The following is a 23,411-nucleotide window of genomic DNA, read 5'->3' as shown; positions in this document are numbered from 1 at the left end:
TCTTGTTGCTCAGGCTGGAGTGCAGTGGTGCAATCTCAGCTCACCACAACCTCTGCCTCCCGGGTTCAAGCGATTCTCCTACCTCAGCCTCCTGAGTAGCTGGGATTACAGGCATGCGCCACCACACCTGGCCAATTTTTTTTTTTTTGTATTTTTAGTAGAGACGGGGTTTCTCTGTGTTGGCCAGGCTGGTCTTGAACTCCCTACCTCAAGTGATCCACCTGCCTCGGCCTCCCAGAGTGCTGGGATTACAGGTGGGAGCTACTGCGCCTGGCCCATGTTTCCTCTTTTTTAGTACCATAACACCCAGGTACTCAAATCCTTAAGTAAACTCATCAATAATGTTTATTCTATTTATTTATATGCAAATAAAGCAGGACACTCTGTATAGCTGTCTCTGAACTTGGATTACTCAGAGAGTTCTAAAGTGTTATAAACTTCTATAGGGGAAATTCTGGAGAAAATTAACTGAGATTTGGCAAAGAAAGAAAACTTGGCAGTTAATGGGTGACGAAGTCCAGTTAATTCTGCCATGTCCCTGGGGTTTCTTTAGCTTCACAATCTCTTCTTCTTTAACTGTGACAAAGGCTCTTACTGTGTTTTTGCCCTGGGACTCAGCTACCTACAGCTTCCCTGTTTTCCACATGGCAGGCACATTGCTCTGTATGGCCGTAGGCTCTGTCTTATTTGTGGTTGTATCTCCATTGCTTAGCACAGTGCTAATACATAGTTCATGCACAACAAATGCTTGAATAAGTGAATATCGACAAATTACATTCTTCTTCTTCTCTGAAATCTTCATGGATGACCTAAAGAATCACATCCACTTTCCTTGGCATGACCCCAGCGGGCAGTAAATGCACTCAGGCCGTTGAGCAGCGCCAATGACTAGAATAGGGGTGTGGTGGCATTGAGTGGAGCTAAGTGATAGGGTTGACAGAAGGTTTAAACAAAAATACTCTAGACATACTTGATAAAAAATTATATAAATATATGCCTCTATGTATATATACACATACACACACATACACATATATAAAAGAAATGAGGATTTTAGTGATGATAATTTGCACTGTATATTTTACATAAGGTACTTTTATCTTTTTTTTTTTTAATTAAAAAACCCTCATTATTTGGCTGGGCACAGTGGCTCACACCTCTAATTCCAATGCTTTGGGAGACTGAGGCAGGAGGATTGCTTGAGGCTAGGAGTTTGACACCAGCTTGGACAACATGGCAAAACCCTGTCTCTACAAAAAATACAAAAATTAGTCAGGCATAGCGGCACATGCCTGTAATCCCAGCTACTCAGGAGGCTGAGGTGGGAAGATCGCTTGAGGCCAGGAGCTCGAGGCTGCAGTGAGCTATGATCACACCATTGCACTCTAGCCTGGGTGACACAGCAAGTCCCTGTCTCAAAACAAAACACAGCAAAACAAAAACCCCTCATTATTTGATTTTTAATAAGTCAAAGGTAAAGTTAAAAAATTACTTCTTACAGATTTGAAACTCAATCTGTTACATTGACAGACTTTTCATGGCACTAAAAATTCTATCTAGACTGGTGTTTAGTAAAGGGATTAAAATGAAATAGTGAACTAGTTTTTACAAATCTGAAGTAACAGGCCCTTGGTCGTAAAAACATACCCACTTACAAAAAGTCATTGCTCCTCAAGAGAAAGAGGCTTGCTTCTCACCCTCCTCATGATGAGACTATGAAAGGAAGGTTGTGTGTGTGTGTGTATGCGTGTGCACACAGGTGTGTGCCATAATGAAAACATTCAGATCCTTAAACATCAGGAGATTATTCAGAATTGATTTTTCTGAAGGTCTTCCAAGCTCAAGAAGTACATTTTCAAAGGTAATATTTTTCTCCTGGTATTTGAGAGTTATTGTATGCATATTCAGTATATTTCAGCGGAAAACTTACTGTCCACGTTAAATACACATGACTTTATTAGAAACATTTAGCTTTTTTGGGGAGTCAAAGAACTAACATTGAAGCTTTGATTTTGAACTATTGTTATTTTTTTCATAAAGCTTCCAGAAGCTCTGCCGTGTAAAAAGAAAGGGAGCAGCTGGGCTCCTCCACTGGAAAGAGGGCAGCATTCACTACAGTCGCGTGGGCACAGGTGGCATCTGGGCACCAGGGTGCCTCGCCCTCAGGACCAGCTTCAGAGCTGGTTTCCTGGTAGAGAATCAGACCTACAGAGAGGGAAGGAAGGACTCTGAAAGCTGTATGGCGTGTTAACAAAACCACTTAACTAGAAATATTTTCTCAATTGTCTGCCTTGACAGAAAAGTTAAATTCTGGAAAACACTAAATTGAGACACTGGGCAATGCTACAGGGTTGGAGGAGGCTCCTCAGTCTCCTGTCTTTCCTTCTCTACAGCACACTCCCACACAATAGCTGGAGAAATCCTTCTAAAAACGCCCACAGTTACATCACACAACCCTCCTGTTCAAAAGGACCCAGAGCCCAGGGTTTTGCGTACTGTTCGCGAATAAAACCCAAAAGTCCTCCTGGATTCTGGCCAGCTCTCAAACCCATCTCATGTCATTTTCCCCTGTGGGCTCTCAGCTCATTGCTACTGAAAGTTCTCTTGCTGTTTCTGGAATACTCGAATTCCACTGTCTTGTGAAGGCCTCTACACTTGCTGCTCCCTCTGTCATGAACACTGCTTCCCAGGTGCTTAACGTGGCTCGTCTCCTGGCTTACTTAGATCTTTGCTCAAATATCACTTTTTCAGAGGCCTGACCACCCTGTCCTCAATCCCCATCTTAACACTCACTCCTGTCTGACTGTCTACCAGGTGTATATCTCTTTACTGTCTACCCCACTGAAAATGAATACTGATATATCCGCAATGCCTGGAATGGTATCCGGTATGTAGCTGGTGTCAACTATTTGTGGAATGGGTGAATGAATGAATGAATAAGTGGGAGCAATAAAAAATAACAAATATGATGAAAGAAAATCAGGTAAATGAGTTTATAAATGCTCTTTGAGAATATTCCCTCTATACGGATAATTTTATGAGCAATTTATTGGAATTGAGCTTTGCAGAAAAAAAGAGAAGGGAAGGAAAGAAATGAGGCAGGGACACAGGGACAGTAGTAGAGATGGAAAGACAGAGATGGGCTCAGTGGTTAGGATAAGTAGTGGTGTAATTATTTGTTCATTCTAGTAGGCAAAAGAGTTAATCAAGCCCAAAATGGTCAATATCTTTAGTAAAAATCTATGGAACGGGCTGGGTGTGGTGGTTCACACCTGTAATCCCAGTACTTTGGGAGGCTGAGGCAGGTGGATCACTTGAGGTCAGGAGTTTGAGACCAGCCTGGCCAACATGGTGAAACCCCATCTCCACTAAAAACACAAGAATTAGCTGGGCATGGTGGTGGGCCCCTGTAATCCCAGCTACTCGGGAGGCTGAGGCAGGAGAATCGCCTGAACCTGGGAGGCAGAAGTTACAGTGAGCTGAGATTGCACCACTGCACTCCAGCCTGGGTGACAGAGCGAGACTCCACCAAAAAAAAAAAAAAAAAAAAAAAAAAAAAAAACACTTCCGTGGAATGATTGTATGAATGATGTTAGGGGGTTTCCTGGTCAACAATAAAGATGTGAAACAGATTTTCAAGGGACTCGTTAAGTCGGTGGTGAAGGATTTGATTTGTTGACATGCTCAGTGTGGGAATTGAAAATTAATCAAAAGCCCTAGAGAACTATTAGAGGAACTGATAAGATCACCAACAGAAGACACTGCACTCTATGGGGGACTTATGGGGTTTTCAGGGGTAATTTGAATTGCGTAAAATTTTCACTTTATGGGCTAACCCACCTACTCCTGGAGTAAGACGTGACTCCATTTCAAAGGGAGAAAGAAAGATTAAGATTGTTCTAGTTGTACACTGAAATTGGTAGGGTCTCTCATTTTAGGTTAAGGAGGAAAAAAAAATTGGTAAGGTGGAGAGAGGATGATGTTCACGGGGCCAGGAGTGGTGGCTCACGCCTGTAATCCCAGCACTTTGGGAGGCCGAGACGGGTGGATCACCTGAGGTCAGGAGTTCGAGGCCAGGCTGAGCAATATGGAGAAACCGCATCTCTACTAAAAATACAAAATTAGCCGGGCATGGCGATGCATGCCTGTAATCCCAGCTACTAGAGAGGCTGAGGCAGGAGAATCGCTTGAACCTGGGAGGCAGAGGTTGTGGTGAGCCAAGGTTGCGCCATTGCACTCCAGCCTAGGCAACCAGAGTGAAACTCCGTCTCAAAAAAAAAAAAAAAAAAAAAAAAAAAAAATAGATGATGTTCACCCAGGAAGTAGTTCTGTGTCCCACCCATCTTCCCAACTGATATGTATTTAGGAAGGACCTTGATTTTGACCGAAACCAAACTATCGGAAGTTGTGAAATCTAAGCACTTCTATCTGGTGTATTGTCCCTTCTGTGTTACAGAGAATAAAGAGGTTGGGTTCAGGCTGTCAGTTTCCTTGCTTGCCACATAGGTGGTGATTCATTAGGATTTTCCGAGGCCGGGCGCGGTGGCTCAAGCCTGTAATCCCAGCACTTTGGGAGGCCGAGACGGGCGGATCACGAGGTCAGGAGATCGAGACCATCCTGGCTAACCCGGTGAAACCCCGTCTCTAGTAAAAAATACAAAAAAATAGCCGGGCGAGGTGGCGGGTGCCTGTAGTCCCAGCTACTCGGGAGGCTGAGGCAGGAGAATGGCGTAAACCCGGGAGGCGGAGCTTACAGTGAGCCGAGATCCGGCCACTGCACTCCAGTCTCAGCGACAGAGCAAGACTCCGTCTCAAAAAAAAAAAAAAAAAAAAAAGGATTTTCCGGTGAGCACTACATGAGCTAAACTTCTTGTCTCACTGCATGTTGGTGCCACTGGAAGCCATGACACAGTTTGCATGTGATCTGCAGTCTCAGGGCTGGCCTCTGTGAAGGTTTTAAAAATTCAGACTCACTTAGCTGGGCATTATTTACACAACCTTAGCTTGGAAGGCCTGAAGTAGAAATGTGTCTTCACAACTTTGAGAAGTGGCAATAGCAGTGAAGGAAAGGAGTATGGAAGTTGAGATAATGCAAGATCACATAAAAGATTTGGTGTGTTGGGACGCACAGAAATGCTTTTAAAAAATTAACTAAAAGTTGAGGTAACGGTGAATTTGTTTCTGCATTAGTGAGATGTAATTTCTCTCTCTCCTTTTGTGCTATATGTGTGCGTGTTTTGATGTGTCAGGATGGGGCTGATGAAGTCTAATGGTGCTTACTGGGTGATTGGTTCACACTAACTTGTGTTCTAACCCAGAGAAATTACTGAAGCTTTTTTTTTTCCTTCCAAGAGAAGGATGGAAAACAGACAAGCAGCTTTGGCATTACCCATATGGCAGAGGAAGCTGCCTTTGTGGCATCTTCACAAATACTGAAACGTGTTATTGGCCTGCATCTATGCTTCACTCCAAGATTTCCTATCTCTCTATTTTTTTTTTTTTTTTGCATTCCAAAGTGAAAGGATGTTGCCTTTTGTTAACTTACAAAATTCTATAGCTCACACAATAGAGTAAAATAGTAATTAATACAGGTTAGGCTGTGAGGATAATCACTGTGGAAAAATTGTGATCAGATTGTTTAATTTCCTCTATTATCTAGGTCAGTGAGGAAAATAATTTATCCACTTTCTTTGCCCTTTGTTCCAAGCTCAGTTTTTAGTGACTGTGGAGAGTTGCAGGTTTTATCATTATAGTACAAAGAGGAGCCGTTCTGACAATCATCAGCTAAATTAAAATGAATGGTTAAAAGCAGTTCAGCCCACGAAATACATAATGCAGCTTAATGATAGAAAAGACCCAGCCAGGCTGGGCATGGTGGCTCACGCCTGTAATTCTAGCACTTTGGGAGGCCAAGTCAGGTGCATCACCTGAGGTCGGGAGTTTGAGACCAGCCTGACCAACATGGAGAAACCCCGTCTCAACTAAAAATACAAAATTAGCCAGGCGTGGTGGCGGGTGCCTGTAGTCCCATCTACTAGGGAGGCTAAGGCAGGAAACTCGCTTGAACCCAGGAGGCGGAGGTTGCAGTGAGCCAAGATCGTGCCATTGCACTCCAGCCTGGGCAACAAGAGTGAAACTCTGTCTCAAAAAAAAAAAAAAAAAAAAAAAAAAAAAAAAAAAAAAAAAAAGACCCAGCCAGTCTTTCAACCACTGGGATTAAAATTTCATGGTCTCTGAGGATGACTCACTTCTTAGCTGTGTCATGAGTTTCATTTTGAAATGAAATACACTGTGTGGTTTCATTTGAGGCTTCGTGTTGATGCAAAAAGGAAATGAGCCCATATTGGGAAGTTAGGTTGAAATACATATTAATGATGAAAAAGTGTCAGGCTGTCGTTCAGCCATCCTTACTACCTCTGTTCCTGCATTACCAGGCTCTTCTGTAATTGTATAACACCTGTTTGTCTCCCCTACTTGTCTAAGAACTTGGAGGGCAGGAACTGGATGAGGCAAATAGAGGATACTCAGTGAACAGCTGTTGAGTGAACCAGGGAACATCATCTCTAAGGGGAAGGAACCAGGGAATTTTCAGCTCCAATCTTCCTGTGTAATTGTTGATGAGAAAAATCTGTGTTCATCTTCACTACATTTAGACACTTGACAAGAACAGTCTTATTTATAGAAGCCATTTTATGGTGTTATTTTTCACAATAATAGTTATATTCCCAAACTTGCATATTCTCTTGAAACCAATGAGAGGGGTGGTGAGCATAGGAAGTGTAGTGGAAACAAAGCAGATGTGATGAAAAATGGAGCAAGATTCTGAGTTGATTTTACTCTTATTACAATTTACTTTTATATTTTTTGAGTATGTCCAATATTCCAGACTCTGTTTCAAGGATACTAAAGTTTGTATCTGATTTCAAAGAATTTATACTCTCATGGTGAGGAGGGGGACAAAAAGGAGACTTCTTAAGTAACCAAAGAAATTAGAGAACAAGAAAAAACTGTGTAACAAAATATCCAACTGAATCGTGAGGTGGTACAACTTAGTCTTTAGAGACATAGGCTTTTAAATCAGACTAGGACTGATACTCGTTCTACCATTACTAGCTCTGAGACCCTGGAGAAGTTATGTGGCCTAATCTTATTTATTTATTTGCAAAGTGGGAATGATAATAATTATATTTATACTATAAGATGATGATTAAATAATATTCATGTACACTGTATATCCCACAAGGAGTATCAGATCAATGAATGATAATGATAATTATGTAATAATTATAATCTTAGTGATTAAAGGTGACAATGGAAAGGACTAGGAAAACAGCTCCAGTAACTGAGGCTATTTTAAAATTTCTGTTTCTAATCCTCATGAAATAGAATGTTTTGCTAAAAGATGGTACAGTTACTCGTAGACAAATTAAAATCATATAATTGATAGGCTTTGATAATAAACACTGAGAACAGTACTTGCTTTGGCAAACATTACTGAAGTGAACATCTTGAACTTTCTTCTCAAAAGAACACAGATAAGTGTCCAGAGAGTTGCTTTATTTCTGACAACCAATAGGGCTATCTTCCTTGTCCAAATTATAACCATGCAGTCCGAGGGAAATACGTGTACTTTTAGAGAACAACAGCTTTGATTCTGGAAAAGGAAATACACGCTATAGAGAGTAGCCCGGCGAAATTGTTGAAGTTTGATAACGTTGCAAAACTGAATTCCTATTTGTGACCAACATAAACATTTTTCTTCCCTTTAGAAAATGAGCTCCAGTCTTTTGGAGAAGATCTTCTGTTTCTCTTCCTGGTATTGGCTGTTCATTTTATGTTTTACTGAGAATGAGGCCAGTCCATGTGAATTCTCTCAATATCTCTTGAAGGGTTACCCTCTTTTCCTTTTCTCTACCTCAACATAAGGTAACTTGCTTTTTTTTCCTTGACAAGAACACTGCTCTTAATTCTGTTACTGCTCACCTCCTCTAAGTTTTGTTCCATCCTTTAAGCCCTATCTTTCTTCCATCTTCAATCTCCAATCTCTCTTCCTCTGCCACAAATATGGCCAGGGCCGTCCATATCCTAAAATAACGCCCCTCTGACCCTGCTGCTGTAGCAGGTTACTGCCTTATCTTTCTTCCGTTTATTACCACACTTCTTCTAAAAGAATACAAATTCCGCTTTCACTTCCTGCTCATACACTCACTTCTTAACCCCTTGTAATATGGCTTCTACCTTTGCCCCTCTATGAAACTACCTTGTAGAAAATCACTGGGAGTTTAGTTTCATATCCAACAAATCTAATGGATTTGTTTCAGTCCTCATTCTCCTTGTTGTCTCTGCAGAAATTTCACTTTTTGGAACATTCTCCTTCTATAGCCTCTGTGATACCATAGCCTGCTTGTTCTTTTTTTTTTTTTTTTTTTTTTTTTTTGAGACGGAGTCTCGCTCTGTCGCCCAGGCTGGAGTGCAGTGGCGCGATCTCGGCTCACTGCAAGCTCCGCCTCCCGGGTTCACGCCATTCTCCTGCCTCAGCCTCCCGAGTAGCTGGGACTACAGGCGCCCGCCACCGCGCCCGGCTAATTTTTTGTATTTTTAGTAGAGACGGGGTTTCACCGTGGTCTCGATCTCCTGACCTTGTGATCCGCCCGCCTCGGCCTCCCAAAGTGCTGGGATTACAGGCGTGAGCCACCGCGCCCGGCCCTGCTTGTTCTTTTATCTTTCTGGAAACTTCTCTTCCATCTCTTTCACTAGCTGCTTTTTCTTTCTCCTGCTCTATAATTAAAATATGATCTTCTCCACATTCTTTGCCTCATGTGACTTCTCATCTATTCACATTGCTTTACACGTGAATTTCTTCAATCTCTTTTCCCTTCATCTCAAAATCTTTCTCCTGATGATTCTAAAATCTAGCAATTTTCAATTGCTGTTAAGACTTTCCTACTTAGGTAACCAGCCAGAATTTTAAACTCAGTGTATCTAAAACGAAGCCCACTAACTTATGTTCATGAAACCCCAAACTCCAACTGATTGTCTCTATTTTGTTTTTATAAATGACACCACTATTAATGAATCATCTTTCACAACTCACAAGTAATTTTTTCATTCGTTCTTACTTCTCATGCCCTGTGCCTAGTAAATTGTGGAGTAAGGAAGATTCTATAAGCTTTGTGGTACACAGGGTGGGAAGAGCATCTATTTTGCAGTCAGATAAGTCTGAGTTCAAATCATGGTTTTGTTACTTACTACCCTTTTGGTCTTGAGCCAGTTAGTTAAGCTCACCAGAGTCTTGATATCCTTATGTATAAAGCAGGAAATATAACATTCCCTGCATAGCCAGTTGAGAGGATTGGATGAGAGCTGCACATTTTATATGAAGTCCTAATAAATACTGATCTCATTCTTTTCCCTAATCCTGGTTATGCCTCTCATACTCAACTTTCTTTTCCATTAAATGGAATAATATGTATAAAGGACTTCATGCGGTTCCTGAAATGCAGATGCTCATTCCATGTTTTTTTCTCCTTTTTTCCTTCTGTTGTGGCCTGCTCAGTTCAGGACTGTGTTGCTTTTTTGTCTGGACGGTTGTCGTGGCTCCCGACATGGCTCTTGCTCCTGCTTCAACATTTGGATTCACCCCATTCACTGCTGGCTGGTTTGTCTTCTTCGTGCATGCTCTGATTAGGACACTCTTCTGCTCAGAAGGCTTCATTATTCATTATTTCCAAGAAAATGAAGTAGGAAAACATGTGGACCAAGTTATCTTAGAGACATATGTGCCATCACTTTCTTACATGTGAGGTCCATTTTGGCCAAGTGGTACCATTCACTGTTCCTTCAACATGTCCTTACTTCTCTGTTCTATTACCTTTCCTCTTGGGTCAGGATGACATCTATGCAGTCTCCATCTTCGAAATCTATTTCGAAATCTATGATGCTTTCCCTGGTTCTTCAAACATATAGAATTTCTCTTTGCTTTGTCCCCCAAAAGATTTCGTACCTCTCATCTTCACCTTAGTTCTCATTTTAGTGGTTATTTATTTACTTGTTCACACTTACTCATTCCTCCCATCATGATACCATAAGGTTTTGAGCCTGTGTCTAATTAATAGATCTATGTTTTTAAGTAGCTAGTCTTGTAGGCCTTCAAAACCTTTTAGTTCAATTAAAATAATTTAACTTTGATATACAGACCCATGCTTGAAAGTCTTACAGACAACAGTGCCACCGTTTATGAGAAGAGAAAGAGAAAAGATAAGAGGAATAATAATAATAAGAAAAAAGGGCAGTTTGCTTGGGTTATGAGGTAGTTATTGGAATTCGGTCAGAAAAGTAAGAAATAGAAATAAGTATGTGTCCCAAGAGAAGCAGCAATACCTAGGATTATGCTGACAGAGTGAGGGGGATTTAAAAGCAGTCTCCATTCTAATACTTTTTAAATTCTTGGCATAGTGTAATAATTACTATTCCAAAACAGAAGATATGTTGGCAAACTGCCCTGTATTTGAAAATAGAGGAAACGCCCTGGAAAGAATGAGATGTGGTAAAGAGAGGAAATGACAATGTACTGAAAAGACTGGGCTGTAAGTCATCACAGGAGCGCCCTGAAACCCGATGTGTCAGGCAGGCTGGTGGGATCCTGGGATCCCCCATGTAACGGCACTTATTAAGACAGAAGCAGAGATAAAACAGACTAAGTACACAGAGGAGTTTAAGGTTTCGTGAATGTAAGTGCTGAGTACAGAATGGTGCTCAATAAAAGCTTGTTAATTGATGGACCACAGGTTTGTGATAAGACTTCTCAGAGTCTGATTCTTTCAGGGTGGGATCTAAGAGTAAGGTAAGCACCTCAGAAAATGCCTAGGGCAGGTCACTCAGTGTTGCTGGGACTGGTGGTGTTGGCTTGGCTTGACTAGGAGTTAATAATACAGATGTGCCTCAGCTTATGAAGGAGTAACATCCCGATAAACCCATAGCAAACTGGAAATACCATGAGTTAAAAATGCATTTAATACCCCCAACTGACTGAACATTATCGATTAGCCTGGCCTACCTTACCTCATGCTCTGAACACTTACATTAGCCTACAGTTGGGCAAAATAATCTAACACAAAGCCTATTTCATAATAAAGTGTTGAATATCACATGCACTTTAGTGACTACTGCACTGAAAGTGAAAAACGAATGATTGTATGGGTACTTGAAGTATGGTTTCTACTGAATGAGTGTTGCTTTCACACCATTGTTAAGTCGCACTAACACTTGTAGTCATATCTTACCCTTACAGAAGCCACTTATTTCACAAACTTAAATCGTAAGAACTTGGATATAATCCAAGAAGGCCTTTGAGTAGCCAAATTAAGTCCCATTTAAAAAGTTATTTAAGATGAAAACTACTAGTTTAGCCCTGTCTAGCCATTTCTTCTGGTTAAATAGCACACATCTATATGGTTGAAAAAGTTTCGTTTCATTATAAACTTGTCTAAAAAGAATAGTATTCGAACACATGTTTAAGCATAACATAGAGCATTGACTGCTCCGTTAGACACACTTTGAAAATCAGAAGGCATTCTCTGAGGTGTGGTTTTGCTGAATTCTGCCTAAGTTGCTTGGCATTCAGGGTTTGTGAGGGCTTGGGCCATGACCATCATCCCTCCAACAGCCTTGTGTGTCTTAGACTGAATGTATACCCATAACTCAGGGAAAATTTGTTTACTCCTCATTTCATCATCAAATACACCGTTTATAAGTTTAACAAGCAAAGACCAAGAAAATGGCTAAATTACTAATATCGATGTTTTAATTTAAATGCAAGATAAAAAAATCTGGTTAACTTTATTCTCCTAAGCAGTTGTTGATGCTTTTTGAAGTCTAAAAATGAATTATTTGAAATGATGCCTTTAAAGCTTTCCTTTCTCTGTTTCACTTTAGTTTCTACAAGCATATAGGCTTCGCTTTCTAAGAAGATTCAGAAATTACCTTTGAGGAAAACTTTAAGAAATTTCTTTTTGGCCTCTTAAACTGTGCTTTTCATTGAATTCTGGTGCTCTTTATAAAATTTGCATGATTGGTTTTTTAAATAATTCTGCTAGCATCATGGTCTCATACAATTATTATTCCAGGATTAACAAGAGTAACACAACTTTTATTAAATATCCAAAATACTAAGAAAATCACTTTCGATCAGCCTCGGAGAACAGCCTGTGATTGCCTTCTGTTGATTTACTGCTTGTTTGGCATGTTTGGCAGGATATTGCAATCATGCTTTCCACTACCAGATTCATATGGGAAAACTTAGGAACTGCTCCATAACTGTCACATCTGTTGCCAATTTCAGATTTTTCTGAATTTCCCTCATTATCTTCTGTATTTTCACTGGTTTCAAGTTTGCTCATCAGACTTCCTGTTTTTAACCACTGATCCATGCTCCCAGTTGAAAATACAATTTGAAACTATTCACAAAAAAAGTTAAATGTAGTATAACTTTACAACTAAAAAAACCTCAGAATTTGGGGTTATTTTGTGTTATGGGAGAATTCACTGTTTAGAGAAACATAAGTATGTGCTTGGAACAAGAAGTATCTGGTCTCATAAACTGCAGTGATAATTTGACTGATCTATGGGAATTGGGTGTATGTCCATGCAAAGGTTAAAAAAAAACCTCACTGATTTTTTAAAAATTGTATTTTATTTTTACATTGACGGATAAAATCCCACATTTTAAATTTAATTTAATTTAATTAATTTATTTTTTAGATGTGGTCTCACTATGTTGCCCAGGCTGGCCTCGAACTCCTGGGCTTAAACAATCCTACCTTTCTCCTGAGTAGCAGGGACTACAGGCATGGCCATGGCCATGTTTTTATTGATAACCACACCATTGATCTTAATGAGACAGATGAGACAGACTCATTAAAAAAAAAACCCAACTGTAAAGTCTTTGTGGAATTGCCCAGAGATTATGTGACCTGATAGACTAGCACTCTTCCTGCCAGGCAGTGATATTACCATCACCTATTATCATAGATATGTTTTCAGGTTTTCTTACTGTAGGAGTCGTGTTTATACTATATGATGTCCACTCTGATTGGAGCAGAGGTGATGACTTGATTGGCCTGGATCAATCAGATACGCTTTTCTATAATTAGGGAATTGGAACTAAAACCTTCTAGTTTAGTCTAATTACATTTTATGGTAGTCAGAATGCTAAGATGTCCCTAATCTCAGTTTAGCTGGATATAATGCTAACCTGCAGCTACTTTGGAAAAGAAAGATTGGTGGATAACACTCCTTTAATACCCTCTGAGACATGAAGAAAAATCTGCTCCTTTGCAAAATATGCACTGATTACTACGTCTTTTGGGTTCTTGTATTTCCTTTTTTTACTTTTCTGACTTGGAACTTTTAGCTCTCATTTCTTGTTGCCATTTTGGTGTTTATCCAAGAGGTGAAGAATAGTCATGAGTCTCCCCAGTTCTGCCCATTCTGGGTCCATACTTTCTATGCTGGCCTTTCTGAGCTTTTTAGTTGAAGGTATACCACAAAGACCTCTGATTATTGACAGCATACTGCATACTGATTTTCTGACATATCTTGGCAGAGATTGAGCCTTGCTTACTTTTAGTTCAGTTGAGATAATACTGGAATCTTCCAAAAGAAACTTTGACAAAAACTAGGGTGGAGTTCGATGGGAGTGGAGAGATGGGATGGTGGAAAAGCTTAGAAATCAATGAATTCCCATAGGTCAGGGTTCTGATCTGTACTGTATGTCCAGTCAAGATTCAGCTTGGCTAGGACAGCTTTAGGGCAGGTAGCCTCTTTTTCCTGGACCAACTTTAAATTTCTCTGTATTGTGCATGTATATTTGAATGAGCACAAAATTTAAACAAATACAGTAAAAGCACAAGCTACAGAAGAAAAAAAGATAAGTGGGATGTCATCAAAATTAAAAATTTTGTGCTTCAAATAACATCAAGAACATAAAAAGACAACCAATGGAATGAGAGAAAATATTTAGAAAGCGTATGTTTAATAAGGAATTTGTATTCAGAATATATAAAGAACTTTTACAATTAACAATCAAAGACAAATAATTCAATTTAAAATTGGGAGATCAATTGCATAGATGTTTCTCCAAAGTCTTACGAGTGGTGACTAAGCACATGAAAAAACATTTAGCATTGTTAGATATTAAGGAAATTCAAATCAAAACCGCTATAACACTCTCATCCATTAGGATGGCTAAAATAGAAAAAAGTCAAACACCAGACAGTAACAACGTGCGCGAGCTTGCATGTGTGTTTTTTTTCCTGGACTGCTTTATTTATTTATTTATTTATTTATTTATTTATTTATTTATTTTGAGACGGAGTCTCGCTCTGTCACCCAGGCTGGAGTGCAGTGGCCGGATCTCAGCTCACTGCAAGCTCCGCCTCCCGGGTTTATGCCATTCTCCTGCCTCAGCCTACTGAGTAGCTGGGACTACAGGTGCCCGCCACCTCGCCCGGCTAGCTTTTTGTATTTTTTTAGTAGAGACGGGGTTTCACCGTGTTCGCCAGTGTCCTCTCGATCTCCTGACCTCGTGATCCGCCGGTCTCGGCCTCCCAAAGTGCTGGGATTACAGGCTTGAGCCACCGCGCCCGGCCTATTTTTATTTTTTATAAGACTCTGTGTAACTGAGCCACATGAAGCATTAGTTATGTTTGGGTCTCACTGCCATAGCACTTTTCAGCTTATTATGACTTTTACCATGTATTATCTGCCTCACTGATCTTTACAATCATGTAAGGTTGGTGAAGTAGTACATTATTTTCTCTTTTTTGAAGATAAAGACACTCAGGCTCAGAGATATTTTGTGACTTGGCCAAATCATCCTCTAAGTGGTTAAACTAGGGCTTCAATTCAGGTTTTCTTTACAATATACCATGTTGCTTCCTAAATAATACTGGCTTATGTTTAACTGCAATGTTTAGATGGCTTTAAAATATTATATTCATGGATATCACTTTATTTTAAACTTTACAACCACCCTATGAGATGAGTAGGCCAAGGAATTTTATATTAATTTTACAGTTGAATATGATGGTCAGAACAATCATGTTTTATTTCAAGCTCTGCCACCCACTTACCTTGGACAGATTATATAATTTCTGAAATTCTAAGCTTTTTTAATGTGTAAACTGAAGGCTCCTACTAGATGACCTCAAAGATCCCTCCTAAGCCTATTGTTCTGTGATCTTATCCTTTAGTATGTCCTTCCATTAGCAGCATATGTACTTTGAGGTGCTCTTCTGGCTGTGGTGAATGAGTTTCTGTTGGATGACCTGTACTTTCTTACTGGATTATTTCTGTAACCCTTATATACATCTTTAAAAAGCATGGTCAAGATCAGGGGAGCAGGCTTTAGTCATATAACAGAACAGGGCTCCAGTAACTGAACAATATGGGGGTTAAATTTATGGAACCAAGGCTTGGTTTCATTGACTTGGGCTCTAAAGCAAGTAAACTACACATAGACATTCTAGAATGTAATAATTTCATTTAGTTGGATGACAACACCCTAACACATCAGAGTTAACTTCTTATGGTAAATAATGTGCCTCACATTTTTGTAACAATGAGTTTCTGCTGTTACCAACACTTTGCAACCTGGCTGTAGAAAAAACTTCCTTAATTTGTACCTCAGTATGAAGAGTCCATCAGAGGAGATTCTTTTTATTTCCCATTTACTTTCTGCATTATATAGCACTTGTTTTTATTGATTCACAATGATAATACATAGATGTTAAAAGATACGTTTAAAACACTTCTTATGTTTTCACATTTTCTAGGTATCTAAAAATAAAATAATGAACTAGATATTTAATAAATGCTTCTGGCTAAATAATTCTGGGATCTTTTCCCTTCATTGATTTTGAAGAGGTAAATTTCAGCTTTTTCCAGGATATTAGTTCAGGAAAATAGGTGGGTGTGAATGTTGCATAACAGTTTTTGAGCTAGCCGCACAATCTTTTGATAACAATCAATTAGGTTTCAGATTCTGTCAATATTTCCCCTACAACCCAAGAACCAATGATCTTATGGAAAATAAAATTTGCCCTTTTCCTTTTTAGCAGTTATAATATATTTGTCTCTCTCTGCCCTTTTCTCTCTCCTGTTGAAGAAAGCTATAAATGCACTGATAGGATTTTCAGTTCATCAACCATGTGGGAAATTATCATCCTTCCACTTTCTTAAGAACTGAAAGAAGTTCCCTCAAAGAAAAGAGCTCTCTCAGTGGTTGGCTGAGTTAAATACAGAAAGTCAAAACATATGGGAAAATATTGAAGCCTTTTCCTACAACTTCCTAGAGGTGTTCTCATGAGAAATGAGAGTCAGCTTCAGGACAGCCTAATTTTGGCTGAATTTCTGCCATCTTCCCTTCCATGTCTCTAGAAAGGCCACCAGGATTCAAGAGTAGTAGTATGCCTGCCTAAGATAGTTCAGAGATAAAGCTTATCAGAAGAGATAAGAGTATAAAGTTTTCTTTGAAAACTATGAAGAACTGGTCAAATGTGTAATAGTAAATTTCCAACTAACTTCTTAAAATGGCAATGGCTGTTTCTGGTATGTGTTTACAGATTAGGTGCACATTACTCAATAAGATAGTTAAAACCTATTTCCTCAATTTTTTTTTTTTTTTTGATATGAAATCTTGCTCTGTCGCCCAGCCTGGAGTGCAATGGTGCAATCTTGGCTCACTGCAACCTCTGCCTCCTGGGTTCAAGTGATTCTCCTGCCTCAGCCTCCCAAGTAGCTGGGATTAGACACCCACCGTCATGCCTGGCTAATTTTTTTTTTGTATTTTTGTACAGACAGGGTTTCACCATGTTGGCCAGGCTGGTCTTGAACTCCTGACCTCAGCTGATCTGCCCACCTCGGCCTCCCAAAGTGCTGGGATTATAGGTGTGAGCCACCACGCCCGGCCTCATCAAATTATATTATGATGATTTATTCCCATTAGTCAGACCACATTTATTTCATGAAATGTATATATTCCTCTTTCCTAATAATAAGAAATAAAATAAAAAAACACTGTAATAAAAAGTAACTTAAATATGCAAATGCTTACATTGGATTTTAAAAAATCTTATGGGCCAAAAGTTTAAAATCATGATACAAGAATATGCTGAACTAGAACAATTGAGCCTGACCATTGTTTCACAATACCATGGGGCCGTGGGAAGTTTTATAACTTAAACTTTCAAAAGACGGTTTTTTTTGGCTCTCTTCCAAAAGAATATATTTCACCGAATATAGTTCTGAACTATCTCGCTTAAACATTTTTTTTTTTTCAGAATTTACTATATTTTCAAATATATTAATTACTACTCTTTGGCATTTACTGGTTGCTTGAATATATAAATATAGAAAACATTCTGCTAAGCACTTTCCACGTATAATCCTGTGTAATAGCACCACAATCTGAATGAGACTGGTACTATTACTAATTGCAAATGAGAAAACTGAGGCTCAGGAAAGTTAATTGACTTGTCCTAAGAGTGTACATAGCAAAAATGTGGTAGTGGGTTTCTTTTTTAATTTTTCTGGAGAGTCTGACTTAAGGGTTCCCGTTAACTACTTTTTAATAGCACCTCTGTGGTATTACTTCTGCCTAACTTCCAACTGATAGTATTTCCATTTGTACAATAGTCTTCATATTATAGAACCATTATTTTTAGCATCTTGGGTCTTAGGCTCACAGTTCTTATGGTGGGCCACTCTGACTTTTAGAATCATGGTTGCCTCACTAACTTGAACTCATTCAAGCATGTTTGGATATCTAATTTTGGGAGGTCCTACTAGTTTCTCATCAGTGCATTCAAACAAACTCATTCTTCATGGGATAAATATGTAAAATCTTTTGTGTAAGTAGTAAGGCCATATCAGGCCCAGATAATGGCATTGTTTGAGGGATAGGCATTTGTACTTAAGAATAGCTGTAAACCAATTAGTGTTATTGGGTCTTTATATTAATGTTCCCCCATACTGTCATTAAAGGGAATTTAGTGTGTACCAGGCACAGCTAGGACCTGTTAACTATAACACTGTTAACTGTAGCACTATTTTACTTCATTCTAGTATTAGCAGTACTAGGGAGGTAGCTAGTGTTATCATGAGGCTGAGTATGTTTCTATCAACCTTCTTGGGGAAAGCAATGGATCCAAGCCTTCTTACTTTTATTTAAATCAATATGTTGAGTGATTTCTCCAATATAGCTAGGAATTTGGCAGAATAAAGGATAGAAATCATATTTTAGATACATAATTCTCTCAATAACTTCCCCAAGTAATTTAAAAAATATTCATGACTTAGTGACTTGACTTTCTTGGTTAAATAGCATTGTTGACTTATTTATATGTATGTTTGCTTCATTGCCCATATGTGTGGATTATTTACTTTTTAGATTAGATTGTGGAGGGGATACTATGGTGTGCCACCCAGGTCCTCCACGTCAAGACTGAGGTACTCATTCTTTCAGCACCCTTAGAATATTGGCTGTTGCTGATAGCTTTTACCCAAGTCCCACTCTAGGGATTGTCCTCAGCTTCCTTGCCCAAGACTATTGGTATGGTTTAGCTGTGACCCCACCCAAATCTCATCTTGAATTGTAGCTCCCACAATTCCCACATGATGTGGGAGGGGCCCAGTGGGACACAATTGAATCATGGGGGCAGGTCTTTCTTGTGCTATTCTCGTGGTAGTGAATAAGTCTTATGAGATCTGATGGTTTTATAAAGGGGAGTTTCCCTATGCAAGCACTCTTCTCTTGTCTGCCGCCATGTGAGACATGCCTATCACCTTCAGCATGATTGTGAGGCCTCCCTAGCCATGTGGAACTGAGTCCACTAAATCTCTTTCTTTTGTAAATTGCCTAGTGTCGGGTATGTCTTTATCAACAGTGTGAAAACCGATGAATACACCTATGCTCCTTGCTCAGAAGCAGCCTGCACCCATGACTATGTGATATGCAAAATGTTTCAGGCTCCTTCACCTCCATTTGGAACAACTCTGAAGGGCTATTCCAGACCCCCTGACATCAGCTGAGACCACTGTTGTTTTTATGTAACAGTTCAGTCTCTCCTTCTGCTCAATCCTTTTTTTCTTCAACCCCTTACAGACACTCCTGAGATCACTCTCCAATAAAATCCTCATGCAAATCCCCACTATAGTCTCTTTTCTGGGGAACATGACCTGATATAGTTAGGGAAGAGTTTTAATTCCAAAATTATTTATTCTTGCCACTCATTCAGCCTTCTTCTGGTCTATCTTCCTCCTTTTGACAGTTGTGTACTCTGGGAAATCATTTTTTTTTTTTTAACCTGAGACAGAGTCTTGCTCTGTCACCCAGGCTGATGTGTAGTGGTGCCACCACAGCTCACTGCAGCCTCAACCTCCTGGACTCAACGGATCCTCCCACCTCAGCCTCCAGAGTACCTGGGACTACAGGCCTGTGCCATTACGCCTGGCTAATTTTTGTATTTTTTGTAGAGACAGTGTTTTGCCATGTTGCCCAGGCTTGTCTCAAACTCCTAGGCTCAAGCAATCTGCCTGCCTCAGCCTCCCTAAGTGCTAGGATTACAGGTGTGAGCCATTCTGCCCTATTGAAATAAAGCTTTTGGGCCGGGCGCGGTGGCTCAAGCCTGTAATCCCAGCACTTTGGGAGGCCGAGACGGGCGGATCACAAGGTCAGGAGATCGAGACCATCGTGGCTAACACGGTGAAACCCCGTCTCTACTAAAAAATACAAAAACCTAGCTGGGCGAGGTGGCGGGCGTCTGTAGTCCCAGCTACTCGGGAGGCTGAGGCAGGGGAATGGCGTGAACCCGGGAGGCGGAGCTTGCAGTGAGCTGAGATCCGGCCACTGCACTCCAGTCTGGGCGACAAAGCGAGACTCTGTCTCAACAAAAAAAAAAAAAAAAAAAAAGAAATCAAGCTTTTGATAATTAGCCTAATTACAATGTAAGTGGGAATGCAAATACACTAAAAATAAAATTTAAGAGAGAAATTTGGATTATTGCCAATCCTTCCTCAGCATTAAAAATGATTAGAGATCTTTCCATATAATAGGACATGACAGGAAAATTAAAGCCATTCACTGAATATTTTGGGTGCCTACTGTACTTAAAAAACTATGAAAAATTAAAGAAGAGTAAGATATGGCTCCTGCCCTCGGAAAAGAAACAAATAGCTAGAAACTAAATAGATAAGAGAAACATTAGTTGTTTTAATAACGTATTATGAGTTCTGATTAGAAAGCAATTTAGCTGGGATAATCGGAGTGGGTATCTGGAAAACTTTATATTAAAGGGCACAGCAGGAAGGCTCAGTGTGTCTGAGGACACCTTAGTCAACTTAGCATTTTAAACTCATTAACCAACTTTTTGTAAACTCCTATATGATATAATTGTCAAATTCTCTTCCCCCAATCTGAGTCAGTTGGAGGTGAGCTGATTTTACCAATGGTAGTGTCAGCTACCATTGACGTGCCTCCACACTCCCAATTCTTTCCTTTCATAAGCCTCAAGATCAAATGACCTTCTCAGTAACTTACATTTTCAGTTTGACAAAAGTATTTTCACTGGTTCCTTGTAATTCTGCATGGGAGAAATCATGAGAACATTTAACAAGGGCTTAAGTGTGTCCACTTGTGTCGATGAATCATTTGCTCCTAGCCCTGAACCACTTCTTCCTGCCTCGTTGGCTCTGACTGCTTCTGCTCTGCTAATAAGTGGTTTTGTCTGAGTTGTGCTGGAAGAAAAAGATCTGGTGAGGGTGGAATGTGTCATGAGTAAATGATAGTGCCAACTGAAGTGAGAACACAAAGAGGTGAATGGAGAGATTGAACCCATATTCCTTTAAATTTAGACCTGAGCTTATCATTTCAAGATGGGGCTTCAATATTTTAAATTGGAAACAGTTCTGAGTTATTGCTCAGAGGATCCAGTAACAATCTGTCAATAAAGTAGTAATCTTGGGAGATTTTCCCAAAGTATAATTTCTGGGCTTTGTACATATGTCTTATGGTAGATATGTACCCAAAGCAGGCTAACCAATCTGACCAAACTGGTGGATTTACCAATTGTGTTTCTTTGAAGCCACACATAGAAACCGCTGAATCTATTAGTGGACTCAATTCAGCTGTTGTAATTTGTCAACTGAAGGACCATATCAAGAATCAAGACCAACTTATCTAATTCACATGCTACTTTAGCTCTTTCTTTCATTTCACCTGGGATTTTATTAAGATTGTAGTTTTGGAAACCAGGGCAGAAGTGGGGCAGGGATAGGGGAGCGGAGTGGAGAGAAAGGAAGAAAAACCCAGGACTGAAGATAGAGCTTCCCTTCATTGCTCAATCCCTGATATCCTGTGGCATTGGCTCCCATTCCTTGCCATTTTATTCCAGACAATAGAACCAGTCAGACCTGCAGTGCTTTACTTCAGACATTACATCCTATGACAAACATGTCAACAGATCATAACTGTGTGGCTTCTCTATTCTTTCCTGAAGCAATATTTCTCTATTATTGGAGCTTGGGAATCAAATAAAGGGAACCTCTCCAAAGAATTAAGGCATTTAAGCTGTGTGTTTTAAAAGCTTATTTTTTGTTCTATTTGGCAGCAGGAATGCTCCAAGGATTTCTGGATAATCAGCACCATAGAAAATTATTCCTCCTTTAAAGTTTCTACTAAAGAATTTACATTATAATTTTATATTTTCTATTATATAGCTCCAACCATCTAAAGCAAAACTGTGGTGTATTGCTTGTGTTTAAAACATGCAGTCACTGGACTGGAAGCAAGCTTTACGGAAGGTCATATTTCTTAAATGTTTTTAAATCTCTGGGGCTATTTTTTTAAAAGAGAAAGTTAAACACTGATGTGATAATATTAAAAGTTAATTTTTTTTTTTTTTTTTTTTTTTTTTTTTGAGATGGAGTCTCGCTCTGCCGCCCAGGCGGAGTGCAGTGGCCGGATCTCAGCTCACTGCAAGCTCCACTGCCTCCCTGGTTCACGCCATTCTCCTGCCTCAGCCTCCCGAGTAGTTGGGACTACAGGCGCCCGCCACCTCGCCTGGCTAGTTTTTTGTATTTTTTAGTAGAGACGGGGTTTCACCGTGTTAGCCAGGATGGTCTTGATCTCCTGACCTCGTGATCCGCCCGTCTCGGCCTCCCAAATTCAGCTCCTCTTAGGTACCAGATTTCATTCTAAGGGCTTCACAAGCATTAACTCATTTAATCCTCATTAAACACATTAGTTAAATATTTTTATTATCCTCATTTTTTAGCTTAGGAAACTAAGGCATAGAAAGAGTAAGAAGGTTGTTCAAGGTCTCACAGCTGGTAGGTGGAAGAGCCAGAATTTGTATCTAGGCAGGCTGCTTCTAGGACTATGCTACATGGCGCCACGTGATAGCAAGCTGCCATTTTATAGATGATAAAATTGGTATCCAAAGACATGAAATAATGGCTGGGCGCAGTGGCTCATGCCTGTAATCCCAGCACTTTGGGAGGCCAGGGCAGGAGGATCACGAGGTCAGGAGATCAAGACCATCCTGGCTAACATGGTGAAACGCTACCTCTACTAAAAGTCCAAAAATTAGCTGGGCGTGGTGACGCATGCATGCCTGTAATCCCACCTACTTGAGAGGCTGAGGCAGGAGAATTGCTTGAACCAGGGAGTCAGAGGTTGCAGTGAGCCGAGATTGCGCCACTGCACTCCAGCCTGGTGACGGAGCAAGACTGTGTCTCAAAAACAAAAACAAAAACGACATGAAGTAACTTGCTAAGATCATATACCTGGTAAGTCATGGAGTTGGGATTTGACCTCGAGTCCCTTGGGCCTCTTTCCAATGCCTTTGTTTTCATTTCACATTGACCTATAGGTAAAAGTCGCAGAAACTGGAATCATACAGTCAGAAGAACAGCTGACAGGCAGTTTGGATTTTCCTCATTATAGACAAACAAAACCTGAAAAATGTAGGCATTTATTTTAATATTTCCAAATCTAATATAAATACAGGCTCAGCACCATTTTTCCTAACCAAGCATCTACCTTTGGTAAGTCCTCATTGGTCCTTCTTCCCCCTCGACCTCAACCTCCAAAAGAAGGACTGGAGGCCAGGGACAAATGTTGACTATGAAAGTGAACAATTAAACGTACTTGGGGCTCCATCGATGAGGAATCTCCCACGTTGCTCACCTGTCTAGCACCAGTAGGGCATCTTTGAAGAGAGTCCCAAGTCCAGGGTTGTAGGACTGTTCATGGGACCTCAGGGTCAACCCCGTGGTTGTCGTCACCATCGGGCTTGGGCTTGCCCTACAGAAGCTACCTGACATTTACCTGACCCACATCTACTCAAGATCAT

The 23,411-nt window shown here is 40.0% G+C and overlaps 1 protein-coding gene across 1 annotated transcript in view; it reads right to left on the bottom strand.

Moving 5' to 3' along the window:
* Nucleotides 1-23,411, bottom strand: part of RPL24 (ribosomal protein L24) — a 488,826-nt gene that overhangs the window by 230,721 nt on the left and 234,694 nt on the right. The window lies entirely within an intron of this gene.

Source organism: Macaca thibetana, chromosome 2 (assembly GCF_024542745.1).
Source record: "Macaca thibetana thibetana isolate TM-01 chromosome 2, ASM2454274v1, whole genome shotgun sequence".
In the NCBI taxonomy this organism is placed as follows: Eukaryota; Metazoa; Chordata; class Mammalia; order Primates; family Cercopithecidae; genus Macaca; species Macaca thibetana.
This window is presented reverse-complemented; position numbering and strand designations above follow the sequence as displayed.